The following is a 13,239-nucleotide window of genomic DNA, read 5'->3' on the forward strand; positions in this document are numbered from 1 at the left end:
TTTAGGAGAATGACAGCAATTATATATTTAGATGTACAGATAGATGCCAGCAGAATATAGGTCATCTCAAATATGCTGCCGCCTAAAGACAAGAAGGAGCTACAGAAGTTATTACAAATGTCAGAATTTATGCGGGGAAATCATACCAAACATGACAGCTCACCTGAACCTATTTGTAATTTGGGAGGTTTCTTACCTAGTAGTATCTCTTGCATGTACACTATTTTCATATAAATCACCCATAAAACAATAGGAGAGATTAAGTGAATCTTTTTTTAAATCTCCCCCAAACTATAATGCCTGCTTTTGCAAGAAAACCACTGCAGCTGTCCTGAAATTTGTCAGGGATGGCCTGCAAATGTCTTCCAATTCTCTCAAAATTTAAAAATGTTATAGATGGTTCCCTTTTTACAGAAGAGAGCTCTTTCACTTTTAAAGGTCTCTGGCACAAAACCCCTGGACCTATTTGGCTGTAATTTGTCAAATTACAGGAGGAACTAATATGTTGGCAAATACCTGCCAATTCTGGCAAAAAGAATGAAAGTTATAGAGTTGTATTTTTTTTTATTTCCCCATAATAGTGAATGGGGGAAGGAATCTTTTCTAAACTGTGATTCAGATTCAGATTCCAACCAGAATCAGACAGCCTCTGAAGCACTTTGATCTAAATATTGCTCTCTTCTGAAGCACAAAAGCAGAGTCTAAACCAAATCTTGTGGTAGGTCTTCCCTAACAGCTACCATAGCACGTATCTCCCCCTCTCACATAGATCGATTGACACAAATGGCAGAGGAGCAATTGCAGTGTGATTTCTGAATTGTGCATACACTCTTTCGATTTTCATCCAAAACGAAGTTAATTATTTCTCTTTAGAATCCCTCTGAAATTGGCAGTCTAAGATTAGGTCAGACATACTGCAGAATATGGTATGCATACCACTCAATAATAGCTCCAGGTTTTGTATGGGAATGTTGGACACAGGTAGGCAACTTCCTGCCCACAGGATGCATGTAACCTTTGACCTTGTTGTATGCAGCCCCCTTTATCTCCTGCCCCTTCCTTTAATACCTGTGGAGGCAGTAGTCATAGTTCAAAGAAGCAACACAAAGCAAGGAGGTTTGCATGCGAGATTGGATACTCAGCCATGGAGTGTATCTCAGCTGGCACCACATCCCACAGAGGGGTCAAGATGTGTGGAGGCTACTGGCTGTTTCCCTCATTGCTTGCTTACCCCAAGAGGGCAGAGGAAACAGGCAGCTAGAGGAAGGAGGAGAAGCAGGATCAGAAGGCTCCTAGGTTGGTGGTTGGCCTCATGATGAGGCATGGAGTTTCGTAGGTGCTCCAAAATGTGTGCCCTGCTGAAGGTGTTGGTGCCACTGGTTTAAAAACACAGGTTTACAGCAGACTGATCTGTTGTGCCTTGAATAAACCAGTTGACTCTAAAGACTGCCTCTAGGTTAATGAGACTGACTGGAGCAGAGCATAATAGGAGCACTCATCTCAGATCAGGCTGCATCTTGTAAGCCTGTGGAGTTCATTTTGCTAAAATGGAAGTCTGGATTTAGGATGAAAGCTGTAAAAGCAGCAGCCAGTAGGAATCTCGAGTCAAGTTTATGAATCATTACAGAAGAATCCACCTCTCTCCCCATCCCCCGTCCCATTTCAGTGTAGTGTTTTTCTTGTACATTCCCTGCAAGAGGGAAAAAAAAACCCATCATGTTCAGTCTTCCTTTTATCTATATATAGATAATAGGTAATTTATCTATTATCTATTTATCTATTCCTTTTATCTATTCTGTTCTGGGGTTTGGGGCTTTAGCCAAGCCACACCTGACACTGGTGCCACACCTGACACTGGTGGCGGAGAGCTAATTGACTGGTCTGCCTGCCAAGAACAACAGTCCCTTTTAGAAACTGATGGGCATCTGTTAGGGCATGCAAGCTTTGTACAAATTAAAGCTCAAAAAACTTCTTTCTCTGCGTTCCTTTTTCATAGAAAATAAACCCTTTGCGAAGAGCTCACCTTTGCTCACAGATGTAGTCGCAATACATAGATGCTGAAACCTTGACTGAAATCACGTGTAGGTCTAGGAGTCCTTGCTACAGTTGGGTAATCTGTGAATCATAAAACAGGAGTCCCGGCTGTCCTGCCATTCATAAAATCTGTGTCCTATTTGCCCTGCGGAAGCTTCTTGCTCTTGTTTTTACACAGCACCTTGAGAATGATGGCATCTTGGTGAGCCATAAACAACACAGCAGCATAATCCAGCATTCTGAGGTCTGATGAATGGGAACATTAACTCAGCAGTAAAGCAATGCCTCTTGTTTTTAGTGCAATGATGGTTGCCTCAAAGGAGTGACATTGAGGTGAGCATTCCTTTTCCTTGACTTCTGTTTAGGGCTGGAGGTTTCCAATAAATATATCTAAGCAAAGCTCACTTAACCTAAAGAACACAAGAGTCTGCCCTGTGGCAGTGGCTTGGAAGAAAAATGTGAATATTCGCAGTGCTTTAAACATACTGATGCACCCATTGCATGCCTCCCTGTGAAAAAAGGGAAAAGCTAAATGCCACCTAACAATTTACCATACGTGCTGCAGCGTAGACTAAAGGTGCACATTTGTCAAAAAGGAGCATCAACTTTTCTATCTAAATTTATATATGTACATATCACTCTCAGGGCTAATCCTGTGCATGTGTCACAAGAGTGATCCAATGGTATACTACTCAGTGATGTAATAACAGGGAAATTTCCTTTGTCTCAGATCAGCAATTATTATATATCTGCTAGGAAATACGTTTGTTTTTGCCAAGCTCAGTTCTGAAATCTGGACCCTCCCCTCCCTTTTCCTCAGTTACATCACTACATCAGGGAGGCATCAACTGGTCTGCCTGGCTGCTTTCCATTGTTGTGCCCTTTGGATGTCCTGCAAAAGTCAGGGCAGGACATCAGAGAGGGAGAGAGCCAGAAACAGCTGAACTGTGAGATGTTGGCTGAAAACATTTTGGGAGTGGGGTGGGGAGCTCTCGCTGGAGATTTGAGGAGGAGGAGCTGTAGGGATGGACATATCAGTCTGGTTTTGTGTTTGTGAATGAGTTAAATGTTTGAGGAGTGACTGTAGTTGGCAGGTGGTGTGTGTTTTTTGTTTCATAGATGATGGTTGGGGTTGTTTTTCAGGAAAGATTTCTCTGGTTGCACTGTATCTTTTGAGAAATGGGTTGTTGTGTTAGGTCAAGGGAAATGTCTAGGGTGTGCTTTTGTTTAATGGCTGTGCAACCTGTAGTTTTTATTTTAAAAAGGCATTTTTGTGATCAATGATGATCAATGGGAATTCATAAGGCTGTCCCCCACACATGCAGAGTACACACCTGTTGTGAGAAAAGATTAAGTAGAGTGGGGATGGGTTGAATTGAACCTCCTGGCTGGCCTGGTGCCTTTCACTTGGACCTGATGCCAGCAACTCCCTGCACAGTGAGTAAATGTGTCTGAGAGTCAGATAAGTTTTGGGGGGCAGGGAAGGGAGGTTTCTGTCCTCTGAGGGAAAAGAGCCACCCTGGGTGGTGGTGGGGAGAAGGGGAGAGGAGTTCTGGCATCCCTGGGGTGGGGGGAGAAGGGAGGGGAGCTCTGGTGACCCTGTGGTGGTGATGGGGCAGAAAGGGGAGGGGAGCTTAGGCGACTGGGGATGGGGGGAGAGCTACAATGAACCATGAGGATGAGGAGGGCTTTGGTGACCCAGGAGGGAAGGGGGGATTGGTCACGGTAGGTGGGGTTGGTGAGCGAAGCAAGCAGGGACAGACCCCCAGTATAAAATATTTTTTAAAAAAGTAAACTGAACTGAACATAAAAGGAGGGGTGAGAAAAAGTGGTGAAAGGAGAAGGGGAGAAGATGTTACAGGAGATGAGTAAAAACACTTGGAGAGTCATGAGTCAGGGAAAGAGAAATGTAAAATGAAAGCCCCTCTACTTAGAGACTCTAGATGAGCAGTTTATTCCAAAAATGAGTTGGAATACTTCCACAGCTAATATCTGCATTTAACAGGAAACCTAGAATTCTACAGGTCTGGCTTATCAGAACACTTGGGACTTGTTGACATAAATAAATAAGATTTTTTGTCAGATACATCCATAAAACACACCTACCAGAAAATGTAGTGAATGTCCAAGCAGAAATTTCATAGGTGCAGCTTACCCAAACACTTGCTATGCACGCTGCTAAGATTTTGGGCCTGATGCAACCATAAAATACACTGTGTTCCCTCAGTACAGCAACATGTGGTGAATGCTCAGGGAGAAATTCTACAGGTACAACTGCCCCAAACACTTGCTATGCACACATCTAAGAATTCCTGCTTGCTGCATCCTGATTGCACATTTATTTTCTCCTTCTTTTAGTTACAATACAGGAAATGCAGCCATAGTGTACAGCATATTTTTGTAAAGGTACCCACACACACATACACACAATCTATGAGCATAGAATGACCCTTTTATTAACTGGAGGGAATTCATTTTTCTGCTTCCCTTATTTATTCTTTTCAGAACTATTCTGTTCAGTTTCTTCTGGGATTACCAGAGGAAACAGGGGAATGGAGAACGCTTAGTCAAGGGCAGAAATATCTGGATTCAGTATGTGGCAAAGACAAATAAATAAATAAATCTTGGCAAAGTACAGTTTTGGGAGCAGGTGGGAAGAGAATAAATATTTCCTTTGTACCTCTTCACGTTATATACTTATTTCCCCCAAAGTTCAATCAGAATTCGTTAATAATAGATATGCCACTCTGACCCTCAATACGCTTGCTGGAAGAAATACCTTCAATCTGATTCCAGTTTTTAAAGCTATCCTTCCTTCTATCATTAGTTTTGTCAGACTTGCCTGGGAAAATACCTCTCAGTTGCCTCAGTCCTTAAACCCATGCAGAGAAACAAGTGTGTTCTCTGAACCAAACTGAGGGAACATGCTAGACAGACGTTCAGGCATGTTTATAGTTATAGTTTTTTGCTTTGCTGTGCAGAGATAGGGTGGGGATAGAGATGGGGGAGAAATAAGAGTCAGCTTCCATTTAAAGGCAAACATACCTAATTCGCACTTTCAGAAATGATGCGTGAACTGAAACACAGCCATCCTTCAAAATCTGCATATCTCCAAATTATGTGACCCAGTTCCCCGGTCAAGTAATGTGTACAATAATGCGTATGCTAGGGTGAAGTATGCATAAAATTGCACGTGTTAGTGAAAACAGCATATAAAGAAATTGCTTTGCAAAATTGCATACAAAAATGCTACATTAGGAGAAACTTTCACTCAAAGGATGATTAATTTTCATGAGGACTTAAAGAAAAGCAGCTGAAGAGTTGGGAAAATGAGAAACTGAAACTGACAGATTCACCCATCCCCAGCTAGGGATACACTAAAGTTGAAACCGCTCAGTCAGTCCCTTTGGTGTAGGGATGGAAAGATCTGTCCATTTCGGTTCTTCCCGTTTCTCATTTTTCCAATTTTAAATTCAGTTCTCCACATTGCTGCAGCGATTGGCATTTTTTTTAAAAAAACACATCCTCATGAAAATTCTTCAGCATTTTTGTGCTAATTTCTCCTAATAATCACATTTTTGTAGGCAGTTCTGACTGCTGTACACATTTTTGCAAGGAATTGCTTGTCATAGAACACATTTTTGTGTTACTTTCACTCATATATTCATTTTTATGCACACTTTCCCCCGACATATGCATTTGTGTAAACCTTGTTTGGTTGGTGACCTGCATTGCAAAATTTGAATACATGTGAATTTTGAAGGATGGCTGTGGTTCTGTTCTCACACCATTTTGGAAAGTGTGGATTTGATCATTCACATTTCAAGCCGAATCTGAATGGAATTTCTCGCCTAGCCCTAGTTTGGTGTGACTTCTGTCTCAAACAAAATGACTGGATAAGTAGTCTCCTGATTATATAATAATCCACCCACACAGGGCCTCTTCTCAGTGTCTCTGTGGTGTTCATGACAACATTGGGTAGAGCCATAGGGAATTTCACAGTGGAATGGTCAGGGTGGGGACTGGTCTGGACTCTTTCATTTGCTTAAAGCAAGGAAGGAGGACCTGTCACCCTTTAGATGTTGTTGCACTCCAACCTGTCTTGGCCACCATGGCCAAAGACCAGAAATGATGGTAATCCAACAACACCTGCAGTGCCATGGTTTCCCCACCCCTACCTTAAAGGCTATGGTTGATTTAACCCCCATTGCTGAATGATGGGAAATCAGTTATGACCCCTCTGTTCCACCAGCACCAAAGACCACCAACACCGCTGGCAGGGCCAATGTCAAACTCTCTTATGCACCACTTTCAGCAGACCTGTTCAGCTATGGCCTATACAGTATTTTTTTTCATGTGATCCTTTGACTTTACACATGTGCAAACATTAAATTAATTGGTTGTCCTCATAGCTTTTCTGGTGCTAAGTGTCTGAGCAGGATCTGACAGAAAAGATGGGTTCTGCTGATAATAGATTCCATTTAGGAAAAAATTGTCTGTGCGGTGCTGATTTGTATAGACTCACTCTCGGTTGCATTCAAAGTGGCACTAAGCAGACCTTTCTATCAGCACAAGGATTTCTCTTTGGGCAACAGAACAATCTTCCCTTCTCCTCCCTCCCAATCTCTTCTGGGGTTTTCCACAACCTTCCAGAGCAGATGTGGGGATGGTGTGGGTCCTGTGCAGGGGAAGGAGAGGAGAATATCCTGTTGTACCAACGCTAACCCTTATGCCTCTAGCTCAACCTTTTTACTCAATACCACCCTCTGTGTTATGTCAGAAGTGGTCCTGGGCCCACATAACAAAAGCATGCACAGAGCTGTTTGTTGTGACTGCTTCACAGGTGTGGAATATCCTCCTCCTTTCCCTTGGAGACGCACCTAATTCTGGGCACCCTTTAGGCTTTGGTTGCCCCAAACATGAACTTGACACTGCAGTGCTCTGCCCAGGTGTCACACTTGCATTTGAGCCCTACACTGTTCCCTCCATCCTGCTATTACTGCCATAGCTGACATCTGCCCTATGCCGGGCAATATTGTGTTACTTTAGGCAGCTAGCTAGAGCCTGCCGTGGGACGATATTCCCCATGACAATGCCAGTACAGCAGAAGATAGAGGGCTTGCCTAAATATTATTTTCAGGAGAGTTGCAAGAATCTTAATGAAGGATGAAATCCTGTGCACACTTGTTTATTTGCTTACTTACAACAGTGGACAGTGAGGGTGGGCAGCGGTGCTCACCTCACCTACAGATGTCTGCATCACTGCTGCATACCAGGACAGGGAGGAGTGAGATGGTACTGAGGTTGGCACAATGCAAGCACACGATCAGAGGCAGGCTGATGCTCCTGCTGGTGAGTTTGCACTTTGCCAACCTCACCACCATCTTGCCCCTCTGTCCTGGTATGCAGCTGCAACACGGGTGACTGGAGGTCAGATGAGCAGCACTGCCCACAGCTGCTTACTTTTATATCTCATCTTTCTTCCATCATGAAACCCAAGTTGACATATATGTGGTTTCAAGGAGATCTCCAATCCAGGCACTGACCAGACCCAGAGCTTGCAGAGTTTCAGCAAGACGGCATTCTTATGTGCCTTCAGACCGTGCCCTGGGACTTATTAGACAGTCAATCCCACTGAACACACTAGGACTTCATTCTGAGTAAATATGCTTGGGATCATGCTGCACAGCCATGGAGAAAGCTGTTTGCACTGATTCCCTTCTGGTTTCAAGAAGGTGACACAATTCTGCAACCAAATTGCAAGGTAAAAAAGGTCTCTATGAGCAAAACCATGACATGAACGATGTATTGATTCTGTGCCTATACCAGGAAGAAGAGAGAGAGAGAGCTACAATATTTGAGGACACAGGAATCATCCAGGAGGGAAGAAATGCCAGCATATTTTCCCCTTGATTTATCCTTGGTTTCTTTATGCTTTTGCTTGTTTCCCATTACAATTGCACCACTAACATCTTGTGTGCATGTGTGTGTATATACACACAAGGATATCCTTAATTTAGTTAGAGGATTTGTCGATTGGTAAGTAAACATTTAGATAAGGAGGAGTAAGTATTGCTGAGAAACTGTTGATCTGAAGCAGAGTGGTGGTAGTAACTGTTGCAGTTTTTGTGTGCTTGCAACATTCTGCCAGAGTGAATTACGAAATCACCCTCCACCCAAAAAAAACCTGCTGAAGCTTAGAGGACTAAGTGAGAGAGGCTACAAGTTGTCATTGAGAGACTTAGGAGCAGCATCCTTTATTCCTTTGGCAATAAACGTCCCATCATTCATGGACATTTACGATGCCCTTTGGGGTCATTCTTCAGAGCTCCAGTACAGCTTCTTCAGGGTTGACTCTCAGCAGCTTGATCCAGCTCTTAGAAGGCACCGTTAGACAAACTGATCTTTGGTTCAGTTGTTCCCTGAACTGTGATCCGTTAATGCGCTTAACATTGCAGGTTAAAGAAGTCACAGAGACCTTGTCCACTTAGTTTTCAGGGGACTAGTGGTATTTTACAAGTCGAAGTCTGTGGTCATTTTACAAAAAGCCTTCTGGATAACTTATAACATCTCCACAGGTTAATCTTTTAAGTGCCAAGGGTTGCAATACTACAAAACTATGGACATGCAGAGGGAGAAAAATGCAGCAGCGGCGAGTGGGAGGGGGCTGAATGGCAGCAATGCCCTCCCGGTGACAGCAGCACTGCATTCGCCAGGACGGGGATGGGTGGCAGCAAGTTCAAGGGAACTGCCCATCCATCCCTCATCCTTGTTGCCACCTGACTCCACCCCGATCCCCATCCTGGCGAATGCAGTGTGGTCTCCTAAAGGAGGGCACTGCTGCTGCTCCTCCCACTTCATGTGTTGCTGCTGGAAATATGAGCCTAGCTGTTGTTGCCTTGGAAGAGTCAACTGTGACCCTTTGTACAGCGGAACAGGTAAGCAGACTCTAAACAGAAATACCATTTTCCTATTCAACGGCGCAAGTTGCTCAGTCAGAAAGAACCTCTGGCTATTTTATGATGCTGAAATACAGCTTTTGCATGCCACCCTAATGTCTGAGCGTGGTGAGAATGTCAGGGGTTCCTGCGCTTCCCCAGGGTTTGGTTTCCTGGGAAAGAAGGTCAGCAGAGACTGTGGTGACTTTTAGGAAATGTGTTTTTTATTTACACACATTCCAGCCTGCGCTTAAGATGGAAGGGTTCAGAGCATTCACAGACCATCAGGTCTTGCTTTTCCTTCAGGCTGGAAGGGAGGCACCCCAAGCCATGGTACGGAAGCAGGCCTCTCTGAGTGTCTTTTCAGCTTCACCCCCAAGATGAGACTAACAGACACAAGGCTCTCCTAGGCTCCAGGATGGGGGGGAGGGCCCCTCTCCTGAAAATAGTTCCAATAGCCACAGGACCTCCCCTGGCCACATCCCTTTGGGTATGCAGATTGACCACTCAGTAGGCCATTAATCCACAGGCTAACTTGGCTAAACTATTAGCATATGCAAAGAAAACCGGTTGGATAACCAGTGGAGCAGGTTTCTTCCTTTGGAGATCTCAAATCAGAGGCTGGCAAGGGGATTCACGGAAATCATCCATCTCACCACACCCAATCCCATCATACCAGCTTTTCTGTTTTTCTATGCAAAAAAAGCTTTGAAGGAAGCTTTATATGCATAAGTTCACCCCTACATGATCATATATGCACACTTGCTGCAGAGTTAAGTCCCATGAATTCAGTGAGACAAACGTATAAGTAAACATCCATAGCATTGGGCAGCTTGCCCTTCACAATTCCTCTAATCTATGCCATCTTGCACACCTTTTTTTGGTTGGAGATTTGCCTTGCAAAAAATGGAGAAGCGCACATTTCAACGGATAGTTGTATTTGGCTCAGGCATTGTCTTGGGAAGCACAAATTAGACAAGTTCCAGTAGCAGACAACGTGGTGGGGCAGAAGCCTTACCTGACCTCCCAGCAAGTGAGTCACTTCCCGCTGCTTACTGGGAGGAGGAGGGGGAGGATGGCATGGTGCATCTCCTTCTCCCCACCCATCCTGACTGCATGACTCTGCAAAGCCCCCAAATCGGTTCATGGGCTGGATCTGGGCCAGATCAGTCCCTGGGTAGATCAGGGCTGTTCCAAAGAGTTGGATGTTCGGTATTATAAACATAACCTGTTCGGTGTGTTTTTCATCTCATGGTGCCTGGGGTCAGTGGCTGGAGGTGGAAATACAACTATCCTGGTAATCCAGATGAAGGTCGGAAGAGTCTGCTGTGAAGCTGCTAGTATATACCATCAGATCTGTCCAATCCAGAGGCTTCATACTGCTGACCAAGAATAATGAATGGTATTACATGCCCCTCTTAGCATTTACGTCTCTGAACACACAAATCCCACATCAGCTCACTATTTGTTTATTATTTATTTATTATTTGATTTATATCCCGTCCTTCCTCCCAGCAGGAGCCCAGGGCGGCAAACAAAAGCACTAAAAGCACCTAAAAACATCATAAAAACAGACTTTAAAATACATTAAAACAAAACAACTTTAAAAACATATTTAAAAGCTTTGAAGACATCTTACAAAAATTTTAAAAAACATTATTTTTTTAAAAAAAGTTTAAAAACATATTAAAAGCAATTCCAACACAGAAGCAGACTGGGATAAGGTCTGAACGTAAAAGGCTTGTTGAAAGAGGAAGGTCTTCAATAGGTGCCGAGAAGATAACAGAGATGGAGCCTGTCTAATATTTAAGGGGAGGGAATTCCACAGGGCAGGTGCCGCCACACTAAAGGTCCATTTCCTATGTTGTGCAGAACAGACCTCCTGATCAGATGGTATCTGCAGGAGGCCCTCACCTGCAGAGTGCAGTGATCGACTGGGTATATAAGCGACTGGTCCTGGCCTCAGACCACGACATTTCAGGTTTAAACCTCAGAGTCCCAGACAACCTTTTTCTCTTTTGTAAGCTTCTTTTTGTAAGTTCATTTTTAACAGCACAGAATGAATGCAATCTCTTTCCAGAATATGCCCAGGACATTTACTAGGTGAATGCAAAATTGGGTCTCTCCATATGCCTTGCAGGCATGCTTTCACATTACTTTGATTGCTAAACTTATTTAGGGAAGACATTTAGAAAATTGAGAAGCTTTTGGCAGCTTTCCCCTCCCCCATCTTACTAGCCTTTCTCCACCCGAAGAAGAGTTTATGTTAAAAACGTGTCTGGAATAGCTGTTTGTTTCCTGTAGCATTCAACACTCACTGGAATTAGATCTTTTCCTGATGCCTCTTTTCCCATTTCCCAGTGGACTATGTAGCCTCACATCTGAAGGGAGTTTGTCCACAGCCTTCTCAGTTTTCCAGGGTCATCTGCTCATTTTAACAGCTGGGGATGAAGGCAAAAAGTATTAGGTGACAGACGTAAGTCACCTGAGGAATTTTCAACAGACAGCGTCAATAAGACTAGTAACCATTTCTCTGGAGCTATTCACTCTCTTTTGCCATGCCATTTCAGACAATGTTACTAAAAATGTAGTCAATGGTGACTTATACTTAGAAAAATATATTTGTGGCCTTCCATTGGCCTGGCTGGGTCCAACTGCCTTCCCTCCAAGAAGAGTGCTCATTGGTGACCATTTTGATGCAGCCAGAGATGTCAACATGGCCCCCTCCATTAGCATCAGAGGATGAGGCGAGACAGGGACCATCACCACCACCGGCCATTGGTGTGGCCGGGACATACTGCCATCTGGCTCTTCCCCTCCTTGTCGGTGGTTGAAGAAAGTTCCAAGTTATATGTGATTTTGTTTTGTTTTATAAGCTTCCTTGAGGCAGGGTAAAATGACCCTAAATAATAAACAGATAGATAAAAAGCAGAGCAATCCTAATGCCAGCCCAAGGCTGGCGGAGAGAGGGGAGTTTGGAAGGAGTCTCCTTCTGCCAGTGGAAAGGAGCTCTGCAGGTATCACGTCCGATCTGGAAATCCCTGGTAAGCTTGTGGAAAATTCAGTGTGGATTGATGCAGGACATTCCAGGAGCATGATGGATGCATGTTAGGAGTGCCGTTGGACCCATCAGATCCCAAAGTTCCTTCGTTCCCCAAGCACAGCCATGGATCGGGTCTCTAATCTATGTCAACCTGCCACTGGTAAGTATTGTCCCTCCCACTGGTGTTATTGGGAGGTAAAATAATCAAAAAAAATTGCTAGGAAGAAAGGAACCCCCCCCCCAAATTTGGCTGGATGCTGTGTTGGCTCCACACACTTAGAATTGCTCAGTAAAGATACGCATTTATACATCAATTCAAAGTATTTGACCTCAAGGCAGCTTGTAGTCAAAATAATGAAACAATATTGATAAACATAACATCAATGAAAACAGCTCAAGTCCAATGAGCTGGCAGCTAGTGCTACAAACAAACTGATAAAACTGCAAATCAGATTATTAAAAGTAGGCACATATAGTAAAATGCCTTTTGCCTGGTACTTCAAAGATGGTAATGAAGATGGCAGGTGGACATACCTGGGGAGGGAATTCCCTAGTTTGGGTGCCACCACAAATAAGACCCTCTCTTCGGTAGCCACACACCTAACCTCCAAGGATGGGGGTTCCTGGATCTGGTCTCAAAAAGATCTCAAAATTAATCTTTGCTGCCCCTTCCTCTGGCTGATTAATAGACATCCAACTACAAGAATTTATTAAGAGGTGCCTTGATAATTCTCTCCATGTATTGTCACACAGACCATACGTTTTGCATCTCGTTGTCATTTAACGCCAACTTTACGTGTCTTCTTTATACTCATGTCTATATATACTTCCCAACTGCACTGCATGCATCTGATGGACTCTAGTCTACAAAGGCTTATGCCACAATAAATGTATTAGCCTTTAGGGTGCCACAAGACTCTTTGTAACTTTGCTGAAACAGGTCTCTAATTAACAGGTCTCTAACTAACTAACTGAAACAGGTCTCTAACTAACATGGTGAGAAATGGATTAACATTTGGTTACCAGACATAGAATGGCTTTTTATTCTGTTTGAATACAATAACTTTGAAAGTGCAATTGAATTAAGACATTAAGTTAAGACACACATTACTCTAAAGAGGTGTTGTTGTTTTTCAGATTACCTGACAAGATGGAGGTCCTGGATGTGCCTTGAGGTAGCAATGTATTGTGGGGTTTGGAGAAGGACAAATAATATAGAAATGG

At 43.6% G+C, this 13,239-nt stretch overlaps 1 long non-coding RNA gene across 2 annotated transcripts in view; it reads left to right on the top strand.

Moving 5' to 3' along the window:
- The first annotated feature begins 2,145 nt into the window (after positions 1 to 2,145).
- The window catches only part of LOC133367260 (uncharacterized), a 37,333-nt gene continuing 26,239 nt past the window's right edge, over positions 2,146 to 13,239 (top strand). The window contains exons 1-2 of one of the 2 annotated variants that reach the window (XR_009758555.1): positions 2,146 to 2,367; positions 13,153 to 13,190. This is a non-coding gene — a long non-coding RNA (uncharacterized LOC133367260). Of the gene's footprint in view, positions 2,368 to 7,455; positions 13,191 to 13,239 lie in introns of those variants that run through there. The other variant, XR_009758554.1, reaches the window with a different exon arrangement.

This window comes from Rhineura floridana, chromosome 1 (genome assembly GCF_030035675.1).
Source record: "Rhineura floridana isolate rRhiFlo1 chromosome 1, rRhiFlo1.hap2, whole genome shotgun sequence".
Lineage (NCBI taxonomy): Eukaryota > Metazoa > Chordata > Lepidosauria > Squamata > Rhineuridae > Rhineura > Rhineura floridana.